Source organism: Cupressus sempervirens, chromosome 4 (genome assembly GCF_028749045.1).
Source record: "Cupressus sempervirens isolate cs-2001-9-10 chromosome 4, ASM2874904v1, whole genome shotgun sequence".
In the NCBI taxonomy this organism is placed as follows: domain Eukaryota; kingdom Viridiplantae; phylum Streptophyta; class Pinopsida; order Cupressales; family Cupressaceae; genus Cupressus; species Cupressus sempervirens.
The window spans coordinates 692,005,285-692,029,198 of record NC_143121.1 but is presented as its reverse complement, the minus strand read 5'-3'; the positions used below and the strand labels follow the sequence as shown (position 1 = coordinate 692,029,198).

The 23,914-nt window shown below is 30.0% G+C and overlaps 1 pseudogene; it reads left to right on the top strand.

The window, feature by feature from the left end:
• LOC149563170 (serine/threonine-protein phosphatase PP1-like) overlaps positions 1-23,623 on the top strand; it is a 70,733-nt pseudogene extending 47,110 nt beyond the window's left edge.
• The last annotated feature ends 291 nt before the right edge of the window (positions 23,624-23,914 follow it).

Sequence of the window (23,914 nt, the reverse complement as noted above, 5' to 3'; positions counted from 1 at the left end):
ATTAATTCTTTATTTTATGTGTTCAAGGATTCCTCTTATAAGAGATTGGGCATGAGAAAGTGAGTTGTTTTGAGTTTAAAATGTAGGCTCTATTTAAGTACACATGAAAAAATAATTCTCAATAGATTATGCATGCACAATTTTCAGATTAGCATATCGGCTGAAAATGGTATTCTTTTTAGAAACTGTAGAGTGGATTTAATTTTTGAAGTTTCTAATTTTGGATGAAAGCTTTGGTTATTACAAGTTGATACTTAGAATTAAATGTGTCTAAATTAGAATAAGACATGAAAAGTTGATTGGAAATTGGGTTATTGTTATAGGAAGAGATTGGAAAATTTGTGTTTCATATGAGGTAATAATCGATTACACATGGTTGGCCTTTATTTTGTAAAATTCATGACAGTAAAGATTTGAGAATGTTTTTTTTTTCTCTTTGCATCACTAGAGTACTAGAGTGGTTGCCTTCTGAAAGTAAATCAAAAAGCTTTCTGGCTATCATTAGTTTTCTTGATGATACATCTTATAGGTTTTATTTGAAATGCTGATGTGATTTCTATACTGTAATTATATTAAAGAACTTATGAGAAAGTCTAGAATGGACAATTGGGTGGTCTGGGGCAACTTGAAGTTTTTAATTTCATTTCAGTCAACATATATTTTTGAATCAAATTAAGTTCTTTTTTAATTCTCACTGACTCTTATTGAAATATTCTTAGAGATTTTTGTTGATTGTCAAATTAAATGATGTCATGAATCTGGAAGCTAGAGAATTGTTGGGGCAACTTGAATATTAGATGTTCAATTTTTTCTCAACATGTTTATTTTAACCATTTTCTACATATGGCTAGCATTTTATCAAAGTACATGTAGCATGTTATTTCTATCCACTTCCTTAGATATTTCTCTCATGTCTATAACATGGTGTATGTCATGCAACTAGATATGTTATAGAATCTTTTCAGATTATGTTTTTAGACATGGATAATCATGGTCAACATAGATATTGGTTGCAACCATCTAAAAGGTGTGATCATAATCTTGCAAAAGTACAATTCTTTCTTTTCATTCTCTAAACAAAGAAACACATAATTTATATTACTTGGTTGTTTGTAAGACACATAAAAATTATTATAGTGGAATTTATTTTGCAGCAAGATTTACCAACTGTCTAGATGGATAGACAACTAGTTCAAACCAATTACATCGTGACCATGCATCATCAGAGGAAAAACTTAACAAGTCTACTATTCATGCACTCCAGACTATTGGTCCAACAAGTTTTAATTCTAGTACCAAAGATTATCTTCCAACAACACTAAAGAGAGATGACAATGAGTTCTCTACTACAAATTATGGGTACTCTTTCTAGACTAGGAATTGTTAGAATCTGGATGGATTTTGATGGTGCATACAGTGCAAATCCCAAGAAAAGATAGTAGTTTTTTTATTGGTTTTATATGGCATCTAAGATATGGTACGTTTTAAAGATACAGATTGAAAACATAATAATCATGGTGTACCTAATAACATTTATACATCTTACTATACCTCATGTTTGAGAATATTTTAGATCTATCTCTATCATTTTAGATCCTTAGAACTATATTTCAATTTTTTATTTTACAATTTTGTAGTAAGCGAGGCTATGATTTTGAAGACACTACCCTACCCGGAAGCATGGAAAATGGTAAACCCATATTAGACCAATTTTTATCAAAAGAAGATGAAATACCACACACATCTAAGACCTAATTGATTTCTTCAAAGATGATCCTTGGGTTATAATCACCAAATTAAAGCATTGACATTGGATAAAATATCATATCTATTACCAAAATCAGTATGTGGTAAACCAAATTGATAATGATATAATGATATAATAATCTAATTATAGTTAGGATGGATTTGGATAATTGGAGGCAGTTAAAAGGAGTAGGGGTGTCCTTGTAAACAATCTCTCATGATGGAGTGCCTTGTGAATAGCTAGAGAGGATTAATCTCACTTTAAACAGGTCAAAATGAGGAGAATTGGTTGGTCTCATTGGTGCAGGCCTTTGAAATAGTAGGGAAAATCAATAGAATTTGTAAATTTTCTGATAGACATGTATAAAAATGTAAATGAATACACAAGGAAAAATATGTCATCTTATGGAATGCAATATTTATAGGATATACATAGAAAGCCAAATTTTATGACCTTTGTCAACATTCTCCTTTCTTGTGCCAAAATTTGAGCTTTGAAATATGGTATGAACTGAAATTGTACTTCATAGAAAAGGGACCACGTAGAGAAATCAATGGTTTTTCACTAAATTTTCAAAATATATTATAGCACCAATGACAAGGCCATTTTTGTAAGAATTAAAAATTCAGCACTTAATATATAAAGAACAACTCCTCCATGGAAATTTCCCAAAATGTGATTGATAAATCACATCAAGCAAGAAACATGTGTTGTGAGAGTTAATTTGCTTCCCTGCAGCACGTTTTTGGGTGCGAAGGTAGGATTGAGCTATCCAGGCAAAAGGAGACCTGTGAATCCTTCGTTGGCAAGGGAAGAGAGAAAAGATAGAGCCATAGATGTGCAGAAAAGTGGCAAAGAAAAACAGATGGCAGAAGTAGGGGAACATACATTTTGTCTTTCGGTCTAATGGATCCTCTGTCCCTGATGCTGGACACGATGGAATGGCTGTTCGAGGACTCATTCATGTTTCCTTCCACAAGGCCGACCATGCTACTATGTGGCTATAATAATTGATTTATGGTGACAGTTCCACCAATTTGGGCCATGCAAAATTTATAATAGAGGTAATAACAAGAAAGAAAAATAGAAGGGCACACCATCAATATATAGTACAACCAAGAAAATATAAGCGACATGGAATAGGTGGATAGTGGAATCTTCTCCTAATGTTTGCCAAATTGTAAATGCCTTTTCCAGCCAACGCTATGTGCTTTTTACGGACAATGCACAAGCCATCTTAGCAAAATTTGCACATAACTTACAAATCAAAAAGTTAAAAAATAGAGACGAGTCATACCTTCTTAATATAGATTTTAGTTTTAAAGCTATTGAGGAGGCGACATCACCATCTGCATTGTCTTTGCTCGATATCCATTACAAATTCTCCTGTCACTTCCTTCAGTAATTTTGATTTCTTATTCCCTAGCCCATTACTTAGATCATATCGCAGACAAAAAAAATTATGCAGATCATACCCCATATGTTATGATCCACAAAATGAATTTAAAGGGCATAATTTTTTTATCAAAGATATTTCTGCAATCTGATTTTAGAAATATGCAAATCAAAGGAGCTTTCCATTGATCCAAATCTGTCTCCAATTGCTTTTCTTAGTTGGTATTTGCGCCAAAAAATTTAGGTTTCAATTCCTTCTCTGGCGATATTGATCTAAAAAATAATAGGAGATCACAAAAATGCACTTCCCCCAATTACTCTAATGTTATTTTTATATTTTTTCTATCTTAGTTAATATGTATAATATATTTAAGCAATATAGCCAAGATATATATATATATATATCTTCTTTGTCACACTCAATTCAACTATCATAGTTTAAATTTTTTATTTAATTTATATTATTAAAAAATTAATTATTATTTATAATTTATTTTATTTACTTTTAAAAAAAATAAAATATAAATTTTAATGATGCATATATAACAAAAGGAACTATATTATATATAATATATTTTAAATTATAATAAATATATGTTATATATTATTATTGATCTTATAGTGTAACAATAATATTGTCATTGCAAATTGAAACAATGATCTTTGTTTGAATCCCCTTAAATCATGGAAACATGCAACGAAATGCTTTCAAAGGAGAAAATCATGCTCAAATAAGCAATATATTGATTGAGTTACTACGGTCTTAGGTGTGATGATTCACCAAAGGCACTTAGATGTTATTAAAGGATCCATGTCAGTGAGAGACAAAGAGGTCCTTGACTAAGCTAACATAAGTAGATCAATGGAATGACAAAGAGTTCAAAAAAAAATGCAGAGATAACATTAAGAGAGAAGAAGATATGGAGAGAAAAAGTTTTAGGAGAAATAAGACATATAGACACATAAGTGTGAAAGGAGGCATAATGCATGGAGAGATAAGGGGATTTTAATGACTATAATAATTAGAATCAATATTTGTAATTAAATATTTAAAGTAAAAATAATCTATTGTAAAAAATTAAAGAATTAAAATGTATAATAAGATTGCATTAAAAATCAACCTTAAAACTTTAAAATAATGAAGTCTAATAAGAGAGAAAAAATGAATTCAATACAATAATATTATAATTATTAAAAAATTAGTATTAGTTATATATATATATAATATAAAAATTATATTATTATAAATCTTTAAATATTATTTATCTTTATTATAATTATTATTATAATAAATAGAATACTTTATTCAGCTAATATTAAACATATAATGCATTTGTTGTATATTAGATATAATTTTATAAGTAAATTAAATTAATTTATTATAATATAGTAATTATTAAAATGTTTATTTTAGAAAATAAAATAATGCATAAAAAATAATGTATTTTGCTCTTATTATACCAAAAAAATAGAGAAAAGACATTCACAAATTCAAAATTTAAGAATTTCATCCATCACTCTATGTTAGCTCTTGATGGTTCAAATCAGCCCCCCCTTATTTTTGTTATAAAAACAATTATGTTATTGATAGAAATTATAAGTTAAGATTACAAAATAGTTAATTGATAATTAATCTTTTTTATTTGAAAAGATAGAATTGGAGTTTTCTTTTGAATGCATGTAGGATTTTTACTTTCTTTAGGAATTCATAGATAGATTTTGAGGAGCTTTAGTGTAGATTGGGGTGATTTTAAGTTAATTTAATGTTCAATATTAGGTGAGAGGACATTTGAGGAAATTTATTGATATTGATGTATTAATACATCAAAACTTCCATCAATGAGTAATAAAATTTATAAAAAACTTAAAAGAATATATTAATATGATTAAAAAAATCATTGATAATTCATTTAGTAATTTGTTTGGCTGACAAATTATTAGTGATCAATTATTTAATCATTTATTTGATCATTTATTTGGTCAGTAATCATTGTCTAAGCTTATGATTTTATTTGATGATCAAATTAGTCATTTATTTAATCACTTAGAAATTATAAAGCATTACTAGAATTTGACTACTTTTAGTCATGTGACTAAATGTTTTGGTCTTGTGACTAATTTTTTTAGTCACATGGTCATTTATTTGCCGAAATTCTACTAGTGCTAGTCTCATTTTCTCTCACTACTTCCTTCTCGAGGGGGTCATCACATAGTACAATATTTCTTCAAGACTAGAGCAACCTAGTTTCTTTAAACATATTTATGTGGTCTATTATTTAAAAACATCTTCAAAATAGTGTTGTACCAACACTATTTTGAAGAGGAGCAAAATGTAGACACTTAAATCTAATCACATAGATTTGTAATCAAATTTAGTCATCTTATAAAGTATATTTTAATTAAATATTTATTATTTAATTATTTTAGCACTAACCCCTAATTGATTAATTTGATTAATTAATTAATTGTAGCCCAATTAATAAATTAACAAACATCCAATAGCCTTATGTATTAATAAAATCCCCCTTCCTCTATTAAATTAAATAAATGTAAAACACATTTAATTTAATCTCCAAACCCCTCTCTTTTTAATTAATTTAATCAATTAAATCCCCACACACACACACAAACTCATCCTCTAAACCAGCAGTTACCCAAATTCGACTCATGCACTAATAATTCCATTTTTAAATTAAATAATTCATTTATTTAAGTAAATTGCATGCACCAATAATTCCTCTTTTAATTAACTTATTTATTTATTTAATTAAATATCATCCACCAATAATTTCTCTTTTAATTAAAATTTTTATTTATTTAATTAAAATTTTTATTTATTTAATTAAAATCTCATGCACCAATAATTCTCATTTTAATTAAATAATCTATTTATTTAATTAATCTCACCCACCAACCTTTTTTCTAAAAAATCTATCTACCTCTCACATCATCTAGCCAAGTGAGCCTCCTCACCCACCTTAATTGAAATACATCACCCGCTCATCCATGTCTATAATCCTTCTCTAGATCACTTGCATGAATTAAGGCATGATTTATTCATTCTGACTCAGGGCAAAGTCCACTCTCATGCCACATCTCCCTCATCCACCTCTAAACATAGAAGTCCATCTCAATCAACTGAAGCCTATCTTATAACTCACTTAGTTAACTATCTATCAGAAATTCTTATCTCCTCCTCACCCAACTACCTATAAAATTGAACCCTTTTCTCCTCATAAATCATCCACCTTCTAAGTAGAATTATTATACCATTTTGAGAGCTAATTATTTTTAAAGTTTTATTTGGTTATATTCATATTTCCATGCATCAATCCATAGTCACCCATTGTTCAAGCATCAAATAATCATGACCCTATCCACACATCAAGGAAGTTGCAGAGCTACAAGGTTTGCATGTTTTGTTATTTGGTTTTTTTCTTTATCAATCTATTTGTGTTCTTTGTTATTAGTTTGTAAATGCTCAGCTTATTCTTTCTATTATTAGAAAACTAATTTTATTGCATACACCAAGAAAGAAAAGAAAAGTAAAGAAGAAAATGAATCCAAATCTAAGGATGATGTGGATGAACTTGAAGCATTTCTTGCAAAAATCTTGTCAAGAGGAAAGGTAAATACAAAGGTAAACTGCCATTTATTTGTTTCAAATGTAGTGGGGTTGATCACATTGTTTCTAAATGTCCTAAAAAAAGTAAGAGTGATAGAAATGATAAAAAAGAATACAAGTATAGGAAGCACAGGTACTAAAAAAGGTAACTTATTCTATCTTGATCCTATAATCAAGACATGATTATTTTCTAGATATGAATATGTATGGTTATGGCATAAAAGGTTTTGTCATGTAAACTTTAAAAATATGGTGAAAATCAATAGATAGAAAAGAGTAAGAGGCTTATCAAATCTAAAAAAACTCTAGAAAATATTATGTGTAAAGAATGTTGTCTTGATAAGATAACAAACTCTAGTTTTTCAAGAAAGACACGTATTTAAATGATATCCTACAATTGGTGTTGATATATGTGGTCCAATTGGTGTTGACAGTTAGTATGGTGAAAATTTTTCATATTGTTTGTTGATGATTATTCAATAATGCTAGTTGTTATGTTCATGAAGGTGAAATCACATATTTTTTATATGTTTAATATAAAGAAAGAGTTGAAAAGGAAACTAGTAAATCTTTGAAATTCTTAAGATCTCATAGATGATCAAAGGTAGGTATGCCTAAAATTAGTGATATTACACTTTGTACATTTTTGGAAAATATGTGACTATGTGACTAAATATTTTAGTCACACCACTAAATACATTAGTCAAGTGACTAAAACTGGTCACATTCTACTATTTCTTTGCAATTCAAGACTATAGGTGACTAAATAAGTGACTAATTTGATCACTAAGTGAAATCACAAAATCAATCAAATAGATGTGACTGGATAATAAGTCACTAATAATTAGTTTCCTAAGAAAAAATAACTAAATAAACTATCAAATAAATGACACAATAAGTGACTGGACAATTGGTCACTAATAATTACTCATTTGTATGGCATAACTATCATGTGGGTCAGAAACATTAATCAACAGTAAATTGATGGACGCTAATCATTAATGCAAACACAACTAAGAATTTAATATAAGACTTCATATATATGAGGCTCGTTACACATTATCCCATTGTGGGGTCATTCACATAAGTCATTATACTTATTAAATATTAGTAAAAATAATAATTAATAATAAATTAAAAATCAAATATTTAAGAATGGGCATTTTTTTAATTAGAGAGATATTGGCTTGAATGGATGGTGTCAATACTTCAAAATGTCAAAAATAAACCAACCAATTTGTTGTTATTTGAATACATGTTTTAATCATTTGATGAAATTTCTTTTATGATTTGATGGATTCCTACTTATTCGATGGGTTCCTTTTAGAATTATTTGATGTGTTCCTTCTATAATTAATTATAAAGATTTTTTCAATTAATTTTAATTATATTAAATATGCATTCTTTAAATAAAATAATAGATCAAAATTCGATAAAAAAAAAAAAGAGAAATTTAATTATTATTAAAATTATTATTTTATAAGACTCTTTCCTTTTTACCAATAACTAATATGAATCAACATTGCTTAAATTTTAAAAAAAGGAATTACATGAGATTATTTTAATGTTAAGTTTAGAAACTTAAAGACCTATTTTATATTTCATTGAATTCTAATCAATATGATAACTATAGAACATTTAGAGGGTTTGGTTGGGTAGAAAAATAACCCAAAAAACATTCATGTGCACACTAAAACTCATTGGCATTAAGCTAAAACTCATTCTACACAAGATGAAACATATTCATGTTAACCAAGAATCCATTCACCATTGTTTGTTTGGATTCAACAGTAGGGTTGTTTCTTCTATTCATAACAAGTTGGAGTGATTGAATGAGAAATAAGGTTACTATAACCTCTTTACTAGGTATATTTTATTTATTTTAATATCATTTTATGGTATTGCTGAGGATTTTGTATAGATATACTCATCATTTAATATAGATCAATCAATATTTTAGTTGTATAATCAAATAAACAATCTTCTTGTAATACTCTTTCCATGTTGATATTTGTTAAAAGTTCAAAACAATAGGGTTAACTGTAAAATCTTCCATTTAAACTAGTACAAATTGCAATGCATTTTAGTTCTTTTAGACTTCTATTAGAATAATTTTAAACTAATGCTTGTGCATGATAATGAACCCACTTTCATGACTAGTCATGATTTCTCAAGGAAGATCGACATAATTTTATAATTTTAGAAAATCTATTATAAAATTATTAGTGGTAGACCTAGTCGTGAGGGTTTGTTCACAAATCCTGTTATAACTATTCAAAAATAAGGAAACTTGGAGGAATATTGAGTAGATTCATGGCTCTTATTCTTAACCTATACTAGCTTGCATACATGTACTCACTCTTAGCACCTAGCATCATTGAATTTGGTATCATTTATTTCTCAAAGGATTTTGTATGTATACCTTTTTATTTTTTGTTTCATGTTAAAAACTCCTTTCTCTAAAATGAAATGCTACTAACTCTCATTATCATTTCCCTACCACCACAAACTCTTATCCTTCCTATTTGAAATCATTGTCCATTTTCTCTCTTAGCTTATCCCTTTTCATTGCAACATATCTCTTATTAACTTCTCCAAACTCTCATCTTAGCAAGTTATTGTTGGGATCCCTCTCTAAAATAAGGTAGTGGATATAGAAAACATATTTAAAATAATAAATAAATCCCATGGATAGTCAAACTCCTAAGGAACATAATGGCTTCAAAGGACACGATATGATATATTTTGTTCATCAAAAAATAATGAATGGATTCTATAACACGGTCCATAGCCTTTTCATAATGATAAAAGCTTCCCATCTTAGATTTATTACCAATATATTTCTATAAAAAATGATTAATGACAAAAGACAAACATGAATATGTTCAAGTGTGAGAATTTGTATTGGAACCTTACATCTTTTTCTTTTAAAAACTCTTTTCTATTGGTATTAATTATTTGATATCACTATTTATAGTTGTAAATCTTCCTTTCTACTATTGGATACTTATTATTTGAGCATTGCCTACCATTCCTACCTACTTTCTAATCACACACCATGCACCAAAGTGCCACCTCGTTTATGGAACCTCTCTCAAACACATAACCTTGATATTCTAATTAGGAACTCTCATCCTTCTCGAGTTATTGCCTAAACCTAAAGTTCAAAGGAGATAGATTCTTAAATAACTTTCATTCCTTGAAAGTTTTTCTCATAAAGGTAATGCATATAGATATTCCAAGAGATCACCCAAGACTATCCAAGGCAATAAGGATTATAAAAAAATGATTCTGTTAATGTTTTAATTATGTCAGATAAATTATATTTTATTTATGAGATATATAAATAATATATGATAAATATTATATATGGAATAATTAACTTATAGTAAGAGTATATGATAAATATTATATATGGTAATGGGCCCTTGGTCTATTGGTGAAGTTGAATGGATCATGAAGAGCCCACCAAGGATCAAGTCTTGTTGACTGTAAGGCTCAAAGACATCATAAGGGATGAGGCTAGGATCATGCCATTAGTGAATTTGGTAGTGTGGATGGTCCTTAGTCCTTGGCTCTTAGCTAAAGAGATTTTAGGCATGCGTAGCCCTGTATTAGGTACCTAAAACTTGTTTATGGATGACCTCCATTAGAAAAACATTATATACGGAATAATTAACTTATAATAAGAGTGAGTGTGTGTGTGTGTGTGTGTGTATAGAAAAAAAAAAGGCATCTTCAAAGTTTTTTTTTTTTAAATTTAAAAAAGAAAAAATTGTGGAGGAGAGAAAAAGTGATGAAAATAGAAAGAAAATTTTTTTAAAATAAAAAAATAGAAAAAAATGAGAAAAAGAGAAATTCTTATTTTCAAGGTGCATAGGTGGCATGAATAAAAAATAAGAAAATAGTTAGCATTCCATTTATTGAAGTGTGTAGGTGGAATTCTAGAAGATTGTGGATAAATCATGTATTTAATATTTGTTGGGTGCTTAGTTGTATTTGGGTGAGAATTTAATATTTATTTAAAGGTAGTTGTATTTACCTTTTATCCCACATTGGTTGTGTTTGTAATGTCTTGGGTTAGAAGTGCCTATTTAAGCAAGGCTTATGATTATTTGTAATCAAGTTCAGGAAGTAAAAGTTCTTGAAGTGTAAGCTCTTGAAGTGTAAGCTCTTGAAGTGTAAGCTCCTCTTGTAGAAGCTCTTGGTGTGCAAGCTAGTTGGAAGCTCTTAGTGAGGAATCTCTCTTATGTTGTAAGAATTTTAAGTTCTCACATTTGGAGTATACTGTAATGAATTTCAAGCATTAATGGATGTTTTATGAAGCATTTTTTCATCTCTTTGTCTCCATATTGTTGTGATCTTGGTTGTGAGTTTGTAAGGGTGGTGTGGCCCTTCATCAGTAGTATCAGAGTGAGAGTTCTTGAGTGTGCAGATAGATCGTCGACTCTGAAGCAATTTGCACTAGGACCTTGGGTTGGGTGAAGTTTGTCAAGAAGTTCTTGATTGTGTAGATAGATTGCCGACTATGAGGTAGTTTGCATGAGGTTCTTGTGTTGCATGAGATTTCTCTTCTAAAGACTTGAGTATGAAGAAGAGAAAGAAGAAGATGACTTTTGTGATTGGATGGATTCTGAGGATTCCTAGACTTGAGAGATTTAGAAAGAGAATGCAAGAAGAAATATTTTTAGATGTGCAGAAGCAAGTGAATGAATTAGAAGCTGAGTTGTGGAAACAAAGAGCATGTCACCAAAAAAGAGACGTTGATAATTCCTTGGATGAGGAAAAGAAAGAAGATCCAGTGGAGTATCAAACATGTGGTACAAAAGAAGAGCAAGAGGATGAAGAGGAAAATATTTGTGAACTAGAAGTTGAAGAAAATGAAAGCAAACAAGAAGAGCATCAAGATGACAAGATTCGTGAGCCCAAAGTAGATGAAGATGATTTAAGACTGGAGCAATAGAGGATGCATGCAATTCCTTGGTTGGAAGTCAAACAAGTGAAGCAGTTACATGCCTTGTTGAAGACATGGAAGAAGAAATCAAAGATGAATATGTGAAAGAGGTAAATTTCTACGAATTATGGGATGCTAAATTTGAGATTAGTTTGAAAGATATTGATGATGGTTTTCCTAAGGATCTTGTTAGTCATGTGTGGTATGTAAAGAAAGATTGGTATGATGTTGCTAGGTTTATTACAGGTGTGATTAATTCAACAAGATTGGATGAGGATGAGAGTTATACTTGGATAGAGTTCATTACGGAAGAATATTTTCAGCAGTAGACACTTGTTCCAGCTAGGTGTTGGAAATGAAGAAAGAAGGAAATATATCGACATTGGATACTTGTTCTAGCTAGGTGTTGGAAGAGCAAAAAAAAATTGTCAGCAATGGCTACTTCATTTTTGTGAATCCATATGCACAATAAAAATTCCTACCATGGGAGTCAATTGTAGGAGCATCATGCATCAGAAAAAAAAAAAAAAAAAAAAAAAAAAGAAGAGGTGGGCATCTTCAAAGTTTAAAAAATTAAAATTAAAATTAAAAAATTGTGGAGGAGAGAGTAAGTGAAGAAAATAGAAAGAAATTTTTTTAAAAAATTAAAAAAATTTTTAAAAATGAGAAAAAGAGAAATTCCTATTTTCAAGGTGCATAGGTGGCATGAATAAAAAAATTAAGAAAATAGTTGGCATTCCATTTATCAAGGTGTGTAGGTGGAATTCTAGAAGATTGTGGATAAATCATGTATTTAATATTTGTTGGGTGCTTTGTTGCATTTGGGTGGGAATTGAATATTTATTTAAAGGTAGTTTTATTTACCTTTTATCCCACATTGGTTGTGTTTGTAATGTCTTGGGTTAGAAGTGCTATTTAAGCAAGGCTTATGATTATTTGTGATCAAGTTCAGGAAGTAAAAGTTTTTGAAGTATAAGCTCCCCTTGTAGAAGCTCTTGGCATGCAAGCTAGTTGGAAGCTCTTAATGAGGAAGCTCTCTTATGTTGTAAGAATTTTGAGTTCTCACATTTGGAGAATATTGTAATGAATTTCAAGTATTAATGGATGCTTTATGAAGCATTTTTTCATCTCTTTGTCTCCATATTTTTGTGATCTTGGTTGTGAGTTTGTAACAGTGGTGTGGCCCTTCATCAATGGTATCAAAGCAAGATTTCCTGAGCATGAAGATAGATCATCGATAGTGAGGCAGTTTGCACAGGACCTTGTGTTGGGTGAAGTTTGTCAAGAAGTTCTTGATTGTGTAGACAGATCACTGACTATGAGGCAATTTGTGCAAGGTTATTGTGTTGCATTAGATTTTTCTTCTAAAGACTTGAGTATGGAGAAGAGAAAGAAGAAGATGACTTTTTTGATTGGATGGATTCTGAGGATTCCTAGACTTGAGAGATTTAGAAAGAGAATGCAAGAAGAAATATTTTTAGATTTGCAGAAGCAAGTGAATGAATTAGAAGCTGAGTTGTGGAAGCGAAGAGCATGTCACCAGAAAAGAGATGTTGATAATTCCTTGAATGTAGAAAAGAAAGAAGATCTAGTGGAGTATCAGACATTCGGTACAAAAGAAGAGCAAGAGGATGAAGAGGAAAATATTTGTGAACCAGAAGTTGAAGAAGATGAAAGAAAAGAGGAAGAGCATCAAGACAAGATTCATGAGCCCAAAGTAGATGAAGATGATTTGAAGACTGGAGCAATAGAGGATGCATGCAATTCCTTGGTTGGAAGTCAAACAAGTGAAGCAGTTGCATGACTTGCTAAAGACATGGAAGAAGAAATCAAAGATGAAGATGTGAAAGAGGTAAATTTCTATGAATTATGGGATGCTGAATTTGAGATGAGTTTGAAAGATATTGATGATGGTTTGCCTAAGGATCTTGTTAGTCATGTGTGGTATGCAAGGAAGATTGGTATGGTGTTGTTGGGTTTATTACAAGTGTGATTAATTCAACAAGATTGGATGAGGATGAGAGTTATACTTGGACAAAGTTCATTGCAGAGGAATATTTTTAGTAGCAGACACTTGTTCCAGCTAGGTGTTGGCAAAGAAGAAATAAAGAAATATATCAGCATCGGATACTTGTTCCAGCTAGGTGTTGGAAGAGCTGAAAAAAAAAAAAAATTTACAAAATTTTTTTTTACCATGGGAGTCAGATGTAAGAGCATCATGCATCAGGAAAAAATTAAAAAAAGGTGGGTATCTTCAATGTTTAAAAAATAAAAATAAGAATTAAAAAAATTTGTGGAGAGAGAAAGTGACAAAAATAGAAAGAAAAAATAAATATAAATATAAAAATAGAAAAAAATGAGAAAAAGAGAAATTCCTATTTTCAAGGTGCATAGGTGGCATGAATTAAAAAAAAAAGAAAATGGTTGGCATTCCATTTATTGAGGTGTGTAGGTTGAATTCTAGAAGATTGTTGATAAATCATGTATTTAATATTTGTTGGGTGCTTAGTTGTATTTGGGTGGGAATTTAATATTTATTTAAAGGTAGTTGTATTTATCTTTTATCCCACATTAGTTGTGTTTGTAATGTATTGGGTTAGAAGTGCCTATTTAAGCAAGGCTTATGATTATTTGTAATCAAGTTTGGGAAGTAAAAGTTCTTGAAGTGTAAGCTCCTCTTGTAGAAGCTCTTGGTGTGCAAGCTAGTTGGAAGCACCTAGTGAGAAAGCTCTCTTATGTTGTAAGAATTTTGACAATGAATTTCAAGTATTAATGGATGTTTTATGAAGCATTTTGTCATCTCTTTGTCTCCATATTGTTGTGATCTTGGTTGTGAGTTTGTGAGGGTGGTGTGGCCCTTCATCAATATATCTTGTTATATAATCATTATCATATATTGAGGGTATATTACTTGTGTTATAACTATAACTAATGCAAGTTAATATATATCAGAGAAATGTCTCTTCAAGAGACATGCCTCTTTATATCACATATATATTCATTTGTATAGTAACTTGGAAAATACATAAAAATTCTATAATTGCTATTACAAGTTATAGAACAAATTAATCAATCTTATTTCACTAGCATGGTATCAGAGAATGTTAAATCTTTGGGACCTTTATCACATCTAGTGAGATGGAAAATACTATGATGGTGATTCTGTGTTAAATGTAGTCTTTCATCATACTTTGAAGATTGTAAACTTGTTAAATATTGAGATGTGATTGAGTCACATTGAAAATGAGGATGATGATCTATGTTGGGAAGTCACTAGAGAAAGATTTTTCTACAATGGTGGTAGGGAAAAATTGGTTGAGCACTAAGAGTTTTCTTTTTGATCTATAGGTGTGGCAAAGGGTTCTCTATATCTCTTCACTAATGGCCTAAAATCAAGCTTTGATTGGGGCACATTCTAACCCTATTCCTATGTCGTACCATTTTGGTCAGAGTAGGAATAACTTTCTTCATGGATCCCCTTGATACCAACCTACTAGAACTAGTATATGCCAATGGATTAGCATGTAAAACCTACAAGACTCTATTTGACCATGATGGCAATCATGCAAGAATAGACATCAACTTGGTTTTTTTTTATTGTAAATTTTTTACTATACACAAATGGAAGTGCATGGCTAGTCAATGGGTCTCCCAAGAATGGTCATATTGGGAGGCATAGGTTGATTATGAGACATTTAAAAGAGGAGATTAAGTTATTATTTTAATAAATCTTAGAATGGAAATAATCATGCCACACACCATATCTCATACACAAATAAGAGATAGTCTAATATAATCAAGAATCAACATGGAATTATTTAAGTTCCCTATTTTGTGCCAGGGACTTTTATTAGTGTATTTGTAGATGTTTGTTGTTATATGAAGTATCAATAGTTGAAGAATATAACATTGTATTAATCTTCCAAAGGGAAAAGAAACTATTCACATCTATTGGTTAACCTTCATTTCCAAAATTGTAATGGGCAAAGTGATGGCTTATTTGGTGTATTTGAATATGTGGGCTCAAACTATTATCATGCTAAATATTACATGGTGGCCTGAAATTTTTTTTGTACATGCCATTTTATAGTGTAAAATGAAACTAGACACAATGATTCTTTGAGTTCTTAAATATATATATATATATATATTCATGAGTGATTTAATTATATTTCTCTTAATACTGCCATATTTGGAAGAAGATTCTCTAACTGTGGGTTGAGAACGTAACATTTGGTGCATATGAGAGAGGGACCTTCCAAGTTTACGCATACAACCTCCAAGACTGAACAAACATCACTCTCTATAGACACAACTTGATAGAGGGATTTATGTATCCAAATTAAGCTACACATTTCAATGTAACATTATTTTAAATTTCTTACAAAATACTTATCTGTAAGCTACTTCAATACTTTCCTATCATTCTATCAACTGCCTCAAGGTTTAGGTTAGTTGTCATTGTTACCATCAATTATGTATTTATTACTAGCATTAAAGATGGAGGAGACAAAGATTCCCTCTCTTACTAATTTATAGGTTGGAGATGGTCAATCAATTGGAATTTTAGATCGACCATGTCTTAAGTTACATGGAGGGGCAAACACCAAACACTAACAATGTTGATGAGTTGACAGGTACATAATGCCAAAGGGGATAGACCCCACTCTTCTCGAAGGTATGACTTACAATTTATTATTCTTATTTTAATGTATCATGTCTATAAATATAAGGCTGTGATGGATATAAAATCCATTCAAATAATGATTTGTTTTTTTAATGAATCTATTTGTGATTAAGAAATATGGTCCTTATACAAGAAATAGTGAAATTTTGATAATATTGTGTTAGCCTATGGATTAACATCATGGAGATTAAGAGGTTCCATATTATGGGGTATGGAGGTGTTAATGTATCCATATAACTACCATGATTTAGATTAAATTTAAAATTTTCATGTGACATAATATTATTGGTAGTGATAATCTCTATATCACTATTATCTTTTTATATGAAGATATGAACCATGGATAGACCTTGATATATTTTGAAGGTTCAACTGCTAGAAGGATTGGATATATAAAGAAGAGGAAGTATTAATATTAGTATCAAGAGGATGAATCAAGAAGTATTAAAGATTACATAAAAAATGTTTATGTATGGGTAAGTATTATACTATAATATATTGTGTTAAGTTCTTAGCATAATTAATATGTTAGTATACTTGATAAATTATTTAAAGTCGAAATATAGGATATGAAAGCCTATAAGAATAATACTTTAGATTCATTATAAAATATTTTAAATGTAAATATTTGTTAAAGGAGAATATAGGATACATTGGATCTTTATAACAAAGAAATAATGAATGATTAGAACTCAAGAAAAGGAGAGAGATAAGTTCTTGTTATTACTATCTTGAGAACTAACTATGTTTATTCTTTAAAGTTAATTTTTAGATATTATAAGAGATATTTTCTTTGATCTTTTCTTTTAAGAATGTTCTTGTAGGAAAATGAGGATTAATATCAAGTTCAGAGGGAGCTTAAAACTCTATCAAAAGCATTATTGGATGAGAAGCTTAGGAGACTAATATTTCATTAAAGACAACCCTAAAAGATGGAGATAAAGAATATGTTTAATTCAAACCTTCAATGATCTCGATCACATTGATTTAGAAGGAGTAGACTATGCTTAGATGGTATTTTTACTAATCAGAAAATTATCACAATGAAATGGACTATGATTCATGGAATGAAGTTCCATGTGAACCAAGGATATCTAGACCATAAAAATCCTAGATAGATGGATACTTCTTGAACCAAGGAGCATAATAGTTTATTAGAGCAAACCATGGACAAAGAGAGGGACTAGATAGAGGATATGATTTATTCAACCTTTGGTGGTCTTCATCATATTGATTCAGAGGGAGTAAACTATAATAAGATGGATTCTCCAAGGAATCAGTAAATTGGAGCAGCCAAGAGGACTATAATTCATGAATATATCTTGTGACTATGTGATTAAATGGGCCTACCCCCTTTGTACATAATGAGGAAGTGACGACTTTCAAATGACATCACTTGTATTTGGAGAAGTTATTGAAAGGTGATGACCTTACAATAACTTGTATCATGATTTACATTTTAATATTGAAATAAATCATGAAAGGCTTTATCTTATAAATCAATATCATTAATTTGACTATCTAAAATTTGTTTGTAGAGATATATTTTAGGTACTTGGTGAATATCTTTCCTTGATATTTGATAGGCCATTACTGCATTGAGTATTTAGTGAATATCATTTAGTTGATGTTCTGATAGGCCATTAGTTAGAGTACTTGGTGAATATCATTTGATTGATATTTTGATAGGCCAATGCTCATGGTACCTAATATGATATCAAATACTAATTGGTGAATATCATGTGTTAATATTCTAATAGGCCAATACATATATGATATCATATACTAGAAATCTCCCGATCAAAGATTTCCTATATGTATTTTATTTTTTGATATATTACCTATGGTGTAATATCTATGTGTTTTATCCATCTTCATTAAGAGGGAGTGTTAATGTTATAATTATTTTGGATAAATTATATTATATATATGAGATATATAAATAATATATGATAAATGTTATATATGAAATAATTAACTTATATTAAGATTGTGTGTATATATCTTGTTATATAATCATTGTAATATATCAAGGGTGTATTAATTGTGTTATAAATATCACTAATGTAAGTTAATACATATAAGGGAAATGTCTCTTCAAGAGACATGCCTCTTTATATCACATATATATTCATTCATATAGTAAATTGGAAAACACATAAAAATTCCACAAGTGCTATTACAAGTTACAAAACATATTAATTGATCCTATTTCACTAATAGATTCCATAAGTTAAGAAAATTAGGACATATCTAAACATAAGAAAGATCATTTCTCTTGAATGCCATCAAATAAGATTATAACTATTTTGTCAACATGTCCATTTTTCCTCTTAATTGCATATCTTGAGTTAGCCTTGTTTAGGCATACATATTATTCCTTAAAGATCCATCAACTAATATAATTTGATTCTTGGTACAAAGTGCACCTCCTTTTTTTTCTCAATGTGTTTAATAATGGTTTTCATTAGCATCATGATGAACAAAAAAGTACAAGTGTGTACTAATATTGTACCAAATAATATTTTTTTTGAGAATTTTATCAAATAATCTATAATTTATCTGGTAGTAGACAACTAAAGGTTTTATTACATAAATGAAACTCCCTCATAGATAATTAAGCAATTTCTTCATGATGGAAATGGGTTAGTTTCAGTACTTATTGAACATACAACTTTGTGGAACATTGGCTCTAATGATGCATAGTTCAATGGGTTAATCCAAAGTCCTATCAATTAAAAATATAAATTTTCAAGTTCATAGTGAGATACAACTTATCAAATCAATAGGCTTCCTCAAAACACTAACCAAATTCCCACAATAGTAATAATATCAAGGCTCCCTCAATCGCTCATGCTTCATGCATTTACAAGACCTTCTATGGTTACTCAACTCTCATAGAGACTTTTCTCTGCATACTAAATTCCTAACTCTTCTCAACAACAAGTGCATATCAACATTCACATGACAACATGTTCCTGGTTCACATCAAAACATGTTCCTAGTTCACATCCCAACATATTCTTAAATACCATTCACCATGAATCCTAGACTAAATGTCTCAAGTTAGACATGATAATATTCAAAATTTGGGCTATGCTAGCTGATCAGACTTAGGTGATTGTGATTGAAGGTTGAATGTAATGGAAATGTATAGGAGTGACTAGATTTTTTGAAATTAATACATGCCTACAACAAGAAACAACCTCCCTAGATAGTAAAAATGGTTTGTAGAAGTAATTTTCCTATAATGGTTGATTTGATAGTAAGATCTAGCTATCCTCATAGTTTCATCAATTAGTCCTAAAATATTGCAACAAAAGATGTTGATTAGCCTCTAGATCTGGGTGTAATACTCAAGAATTTTCTTGATGTTGATTAACAATGAAAATCATTTTTTTCCAATGTATAACCAATGGCCAAATATCTCTAACACTATGCACAAATATTGGGATAAGATACCAAAATTTCCTCAAGGGAATAAGCAACTTGATCCATCAACAATGGACTACATGAATGATGACAATAAAAGTGGATAAACATTCACATATCTTACTCAGGGACTAATTGTCAACTTCTTGGATCAAATCCTAGGATCCTTCTACCATCAATAATACTTCAAGGATTCCCACCCAAGCGCAATTGTAGATAAGTTTTGATATGCTATTGTCATCATCTACAACTAGTCTCACCCAATCAAGTTTGGCAATGTCCTCCAAAAGGTCATTAAAAATGTGTTGCACAAGGTATCAAAAAGGTGTTATACTTATCTTGGATAATTTATAGACCATCAGATATGATACTACAATATAAGTTACAATTGGTACCACATTATCTATGACCATGATGGCAACTTCCTTCAACATCAGAAATAATGGTTTTGCATTTTTATTTATTAAGAGACTTTAATTGGTTTTTAAAAATTTAACTCAAAATTTAAAGCTACCAAAAAATGGACAATGGTATGATTTTTCCCCATCCATCCACCCATTTAAATGAATAATGCAACCATATTTATTTTATTTCTTCTTGTGTTCTTCTACTATCAACCTTGTTCATTTAGTTGTAAGCGGATATCCTCCCTGCAAATTGTACATTGACCAAATTTGAAAAACACATAAACACACTATATTTTTTTGAAAATTTAAGCATTTGACCTTTATGATTAGCAGATTTTGTAATTGAAAACCACACAAAAGTTTGAAAAAAAATCATTGCACTTTTGTGAATTTGACCAAAAAAATATCTGGCTTTTTTTTTTCTCTTTAGTGCATTTTTGCAAGGAGATTAGTCAGTGCTTAAAGAAACCTACAAGTACAAAGTCAAAGAACAAGATTTCATTTATAAACACAAAATAGTCTATATTCAACATAAATTACTATAAATTAATGATCCTAATGTTCAACATAAATTATCATTTTAAGTAACCTTAGTGAAATCTTTACAAGAAGGCACCTTGTAGCCTTTTTTCCAATAATTGCCAAAGCCATTATCAAGCTCTCCCAATAAGAACTATTTGGCACATTAAAAGGAATATCCTTGAAGTGAAAAAATAAGAATATGTAATAGCTATCATGTTCTTTCTGCTCTCTACCCCACCTTGTAGATTCTAGTAACAGTTGTCCTCTAGATCTATTTTTGAGTACAAAATGTTGTGGTGTGTGTGTACTTGTAGGTGATGACACTCTATTAGAAGTGGATGAACTAGAGGTCAATATTCTTTGTATGCATATAATCAGGAAGGGAGTACTTGACCTACTATGAATTTATGTGTCATATGTTCATCTAATTTTGTTTGCACTTGAGGAGCATAACCCTTAGTTATGGATGTTATATGGCTGCCCTTGTCTTCTCATAGTGCAATTTTGTGTCTTTTACCAATGCAAATTGAATATCCACCCCTTTTTATTACTTTAGTGGTATTGGTATAGGGATTGGAAACACTTTGAGTGATTCTCATGAGATGGTATGTGTGAATTTCATGCAAACAAATATCCTTCATATCATCCCTTGTATGACATATTTTTGGGCAGGGTCTCTAGCTCTACCAGGACCAGTGCATGTAAAATATAGATCAAGTGAAATCTTAAGGGCCATAAAAGGCCAACTATTTTTCAAAAATTTATAGTTTACATTTAGTATTTAATGGCATGTCCTATATATTAATTTACTTGGTGGTATCCCTAACAGGGGTGTTGGAAGTGGTGGTGTTGTGGGGAGACATTTCCCCCAAGTTCCCAAGTCTCAAAAATGTCCTCCTATAGGGGTCATAGGTTTTTTTTTTGTGGCTTGGGGAGAGGGGAACATGTCCCTATGGGATACTAAAATAGCTTCTTCTAATAGATCATTGTGTTACATTGTAGTTTCTATCATCTAATAATTGGTCCATCTGGGCAAGTGAATATGTATCCATTGACCATGAGATAGATAGTAAGATCAACAAACTTGATCCACTCTTCTCTCAATCTATGTGATGTATAAATTTTTAATGCCTTGATCAACTCTTCCAAATATTCATGATCAAAATAAAAAACTCTTTCAAGACTATGGATTATAAACTTGGGTTCCATACTGTATGATGCTAGATGTATGAGATAACTAAAAAACACGATCATTAGGAATGCTTTTGTTGGGTATTTAACATGTTATCAATGCTCTAATATACTAAACATGATTTTAAATGTCTCATAAATCTCTCCAAGGGTGGACTATGAATATTTTTGTAACAAATTATTCTTAACTGTAGGGACAATAAGATGAAATGATATACACCCTGTTACCAAATTTGTGTATCTAGGCCACAAATTGGATTTGAGTCTGAATCAAATCAAATTCTTTAGAATCATAAACATAAATCAATGGTCAAGTATTTAAAATTTTATTGTTAATTTTTGAGATTTGACATTGATCAATGATCAAGCATCATAGATTCATACTATGAAATGAATTAGTTTTATAACTATGTGTATTCCATTTTTTTTGTTCATATATATATTTATATATATATACACACAGGAGCCCTTATAAATCATTATGGGAGTTTTTTTTCAGAAATCCATGAACCAGATTCTCATACCCAAACTTGTCACTAAACCCAAATTGGCAACATAACTCACATACATGAATTGTTCCCAAAAGTTATAATCAATCACCAAATTCTTTGATTTCCTCCCTATGTTTATTTTTTATGTTTTCTATGGGCCTTCTCTTTTTGAACCTCAATAATCTTCTTGAAGAGGATGAAGTAGCTAGCAAAACTCACTTTTACAAGGAGGAAATAATTTCTTGAAGAATTCATAAAACAGTGTCAAGGATCTATGATGATTGTAGATACCTGCACATTGCTAGTGTGAAGATACTACATGTTTGATCAAACCTACCTTGCCAAGAAAGGGAAATAAATCAAAGCATTTGTTAGGGAGGAAATAGATGTTCAAGATACTAATTGAAAGGAAATACAAACTCTAGACCTTTAGTTTTACAAGAGATCTAGTCATCTTGCATGGTAAATTATATATGTTATGTTATTATATTATAAATTTATCGACTGAGAAGAGTATTAGTGATATTTTCTCAAGTTTTTATTTTTCTAAACATTTTTCTTGTGGGTTATTTTGAAGGTGACATTCATGGGAAGTACTCTAATATTTTAAGACTTTTTGAGTATGGTGGTTTATCACCTCAAGCCAATTATCTATTCTTAGGGGACAATGTGGACTATGAAAAGAAAACTCTAGAGACAATATGCCTTTTTCTTGCCTAAAAAAATAAAATACCTAGAGAATTTCTTCATTTTGAGAGGCAATCATGAGTGTGCCTCAATCAACCATATATATGGATTCTACAATGAGTGTAAATGCAAAATTAATGTTATATTATGGAAAGTTTTTACTGACTATTTTAATTTTTTTCCAATGGCTACTCTAATAGATGAGAAGATTCTATGCATGCATGGAGGCCTTTCATTAAATCTAAACAACCTAGATCAAATAAGAGACATACCTCATGATGTTCCAAATACGGGATTGCTATGTGATCTTCTTTTGTCAGATCCTAGAAAAGATGTTCAAGGATGGGATATGAATGATAGAGGGGAGTCATATACCTTTGGTCTAGTCTGAATTTCTCCAAAAGAAGGACCTGGATCTTATTTTTCATGCACATAAAGTCATTTTCTTTGCCAGTTTTACATATAGATTCTACAACTATGAGTAGTTCTCGCATGAAATATGATAAAAATTGATGCAAAAGCATCTTGGATTAGAAAATAAAGAAAGAAAAAAATTATTTAAAAAAATATTTAAAAAACTAGAGGAGAGAGAAAGTGATGAAAATTAGAGGGAAATTTTAAAAAATTGAAAAAAGGAGAAAAGAGGATATTCTATTTTCAAGGTGCATAGGTGGCATAAATAGAAAAATAAATTAAATGGTTGTCATTCTATTTATTGAGATGTGTAGGTGGAATTCTAGAAGTTTGTGGAAATTTCCTTAAATCATGCATGTAAT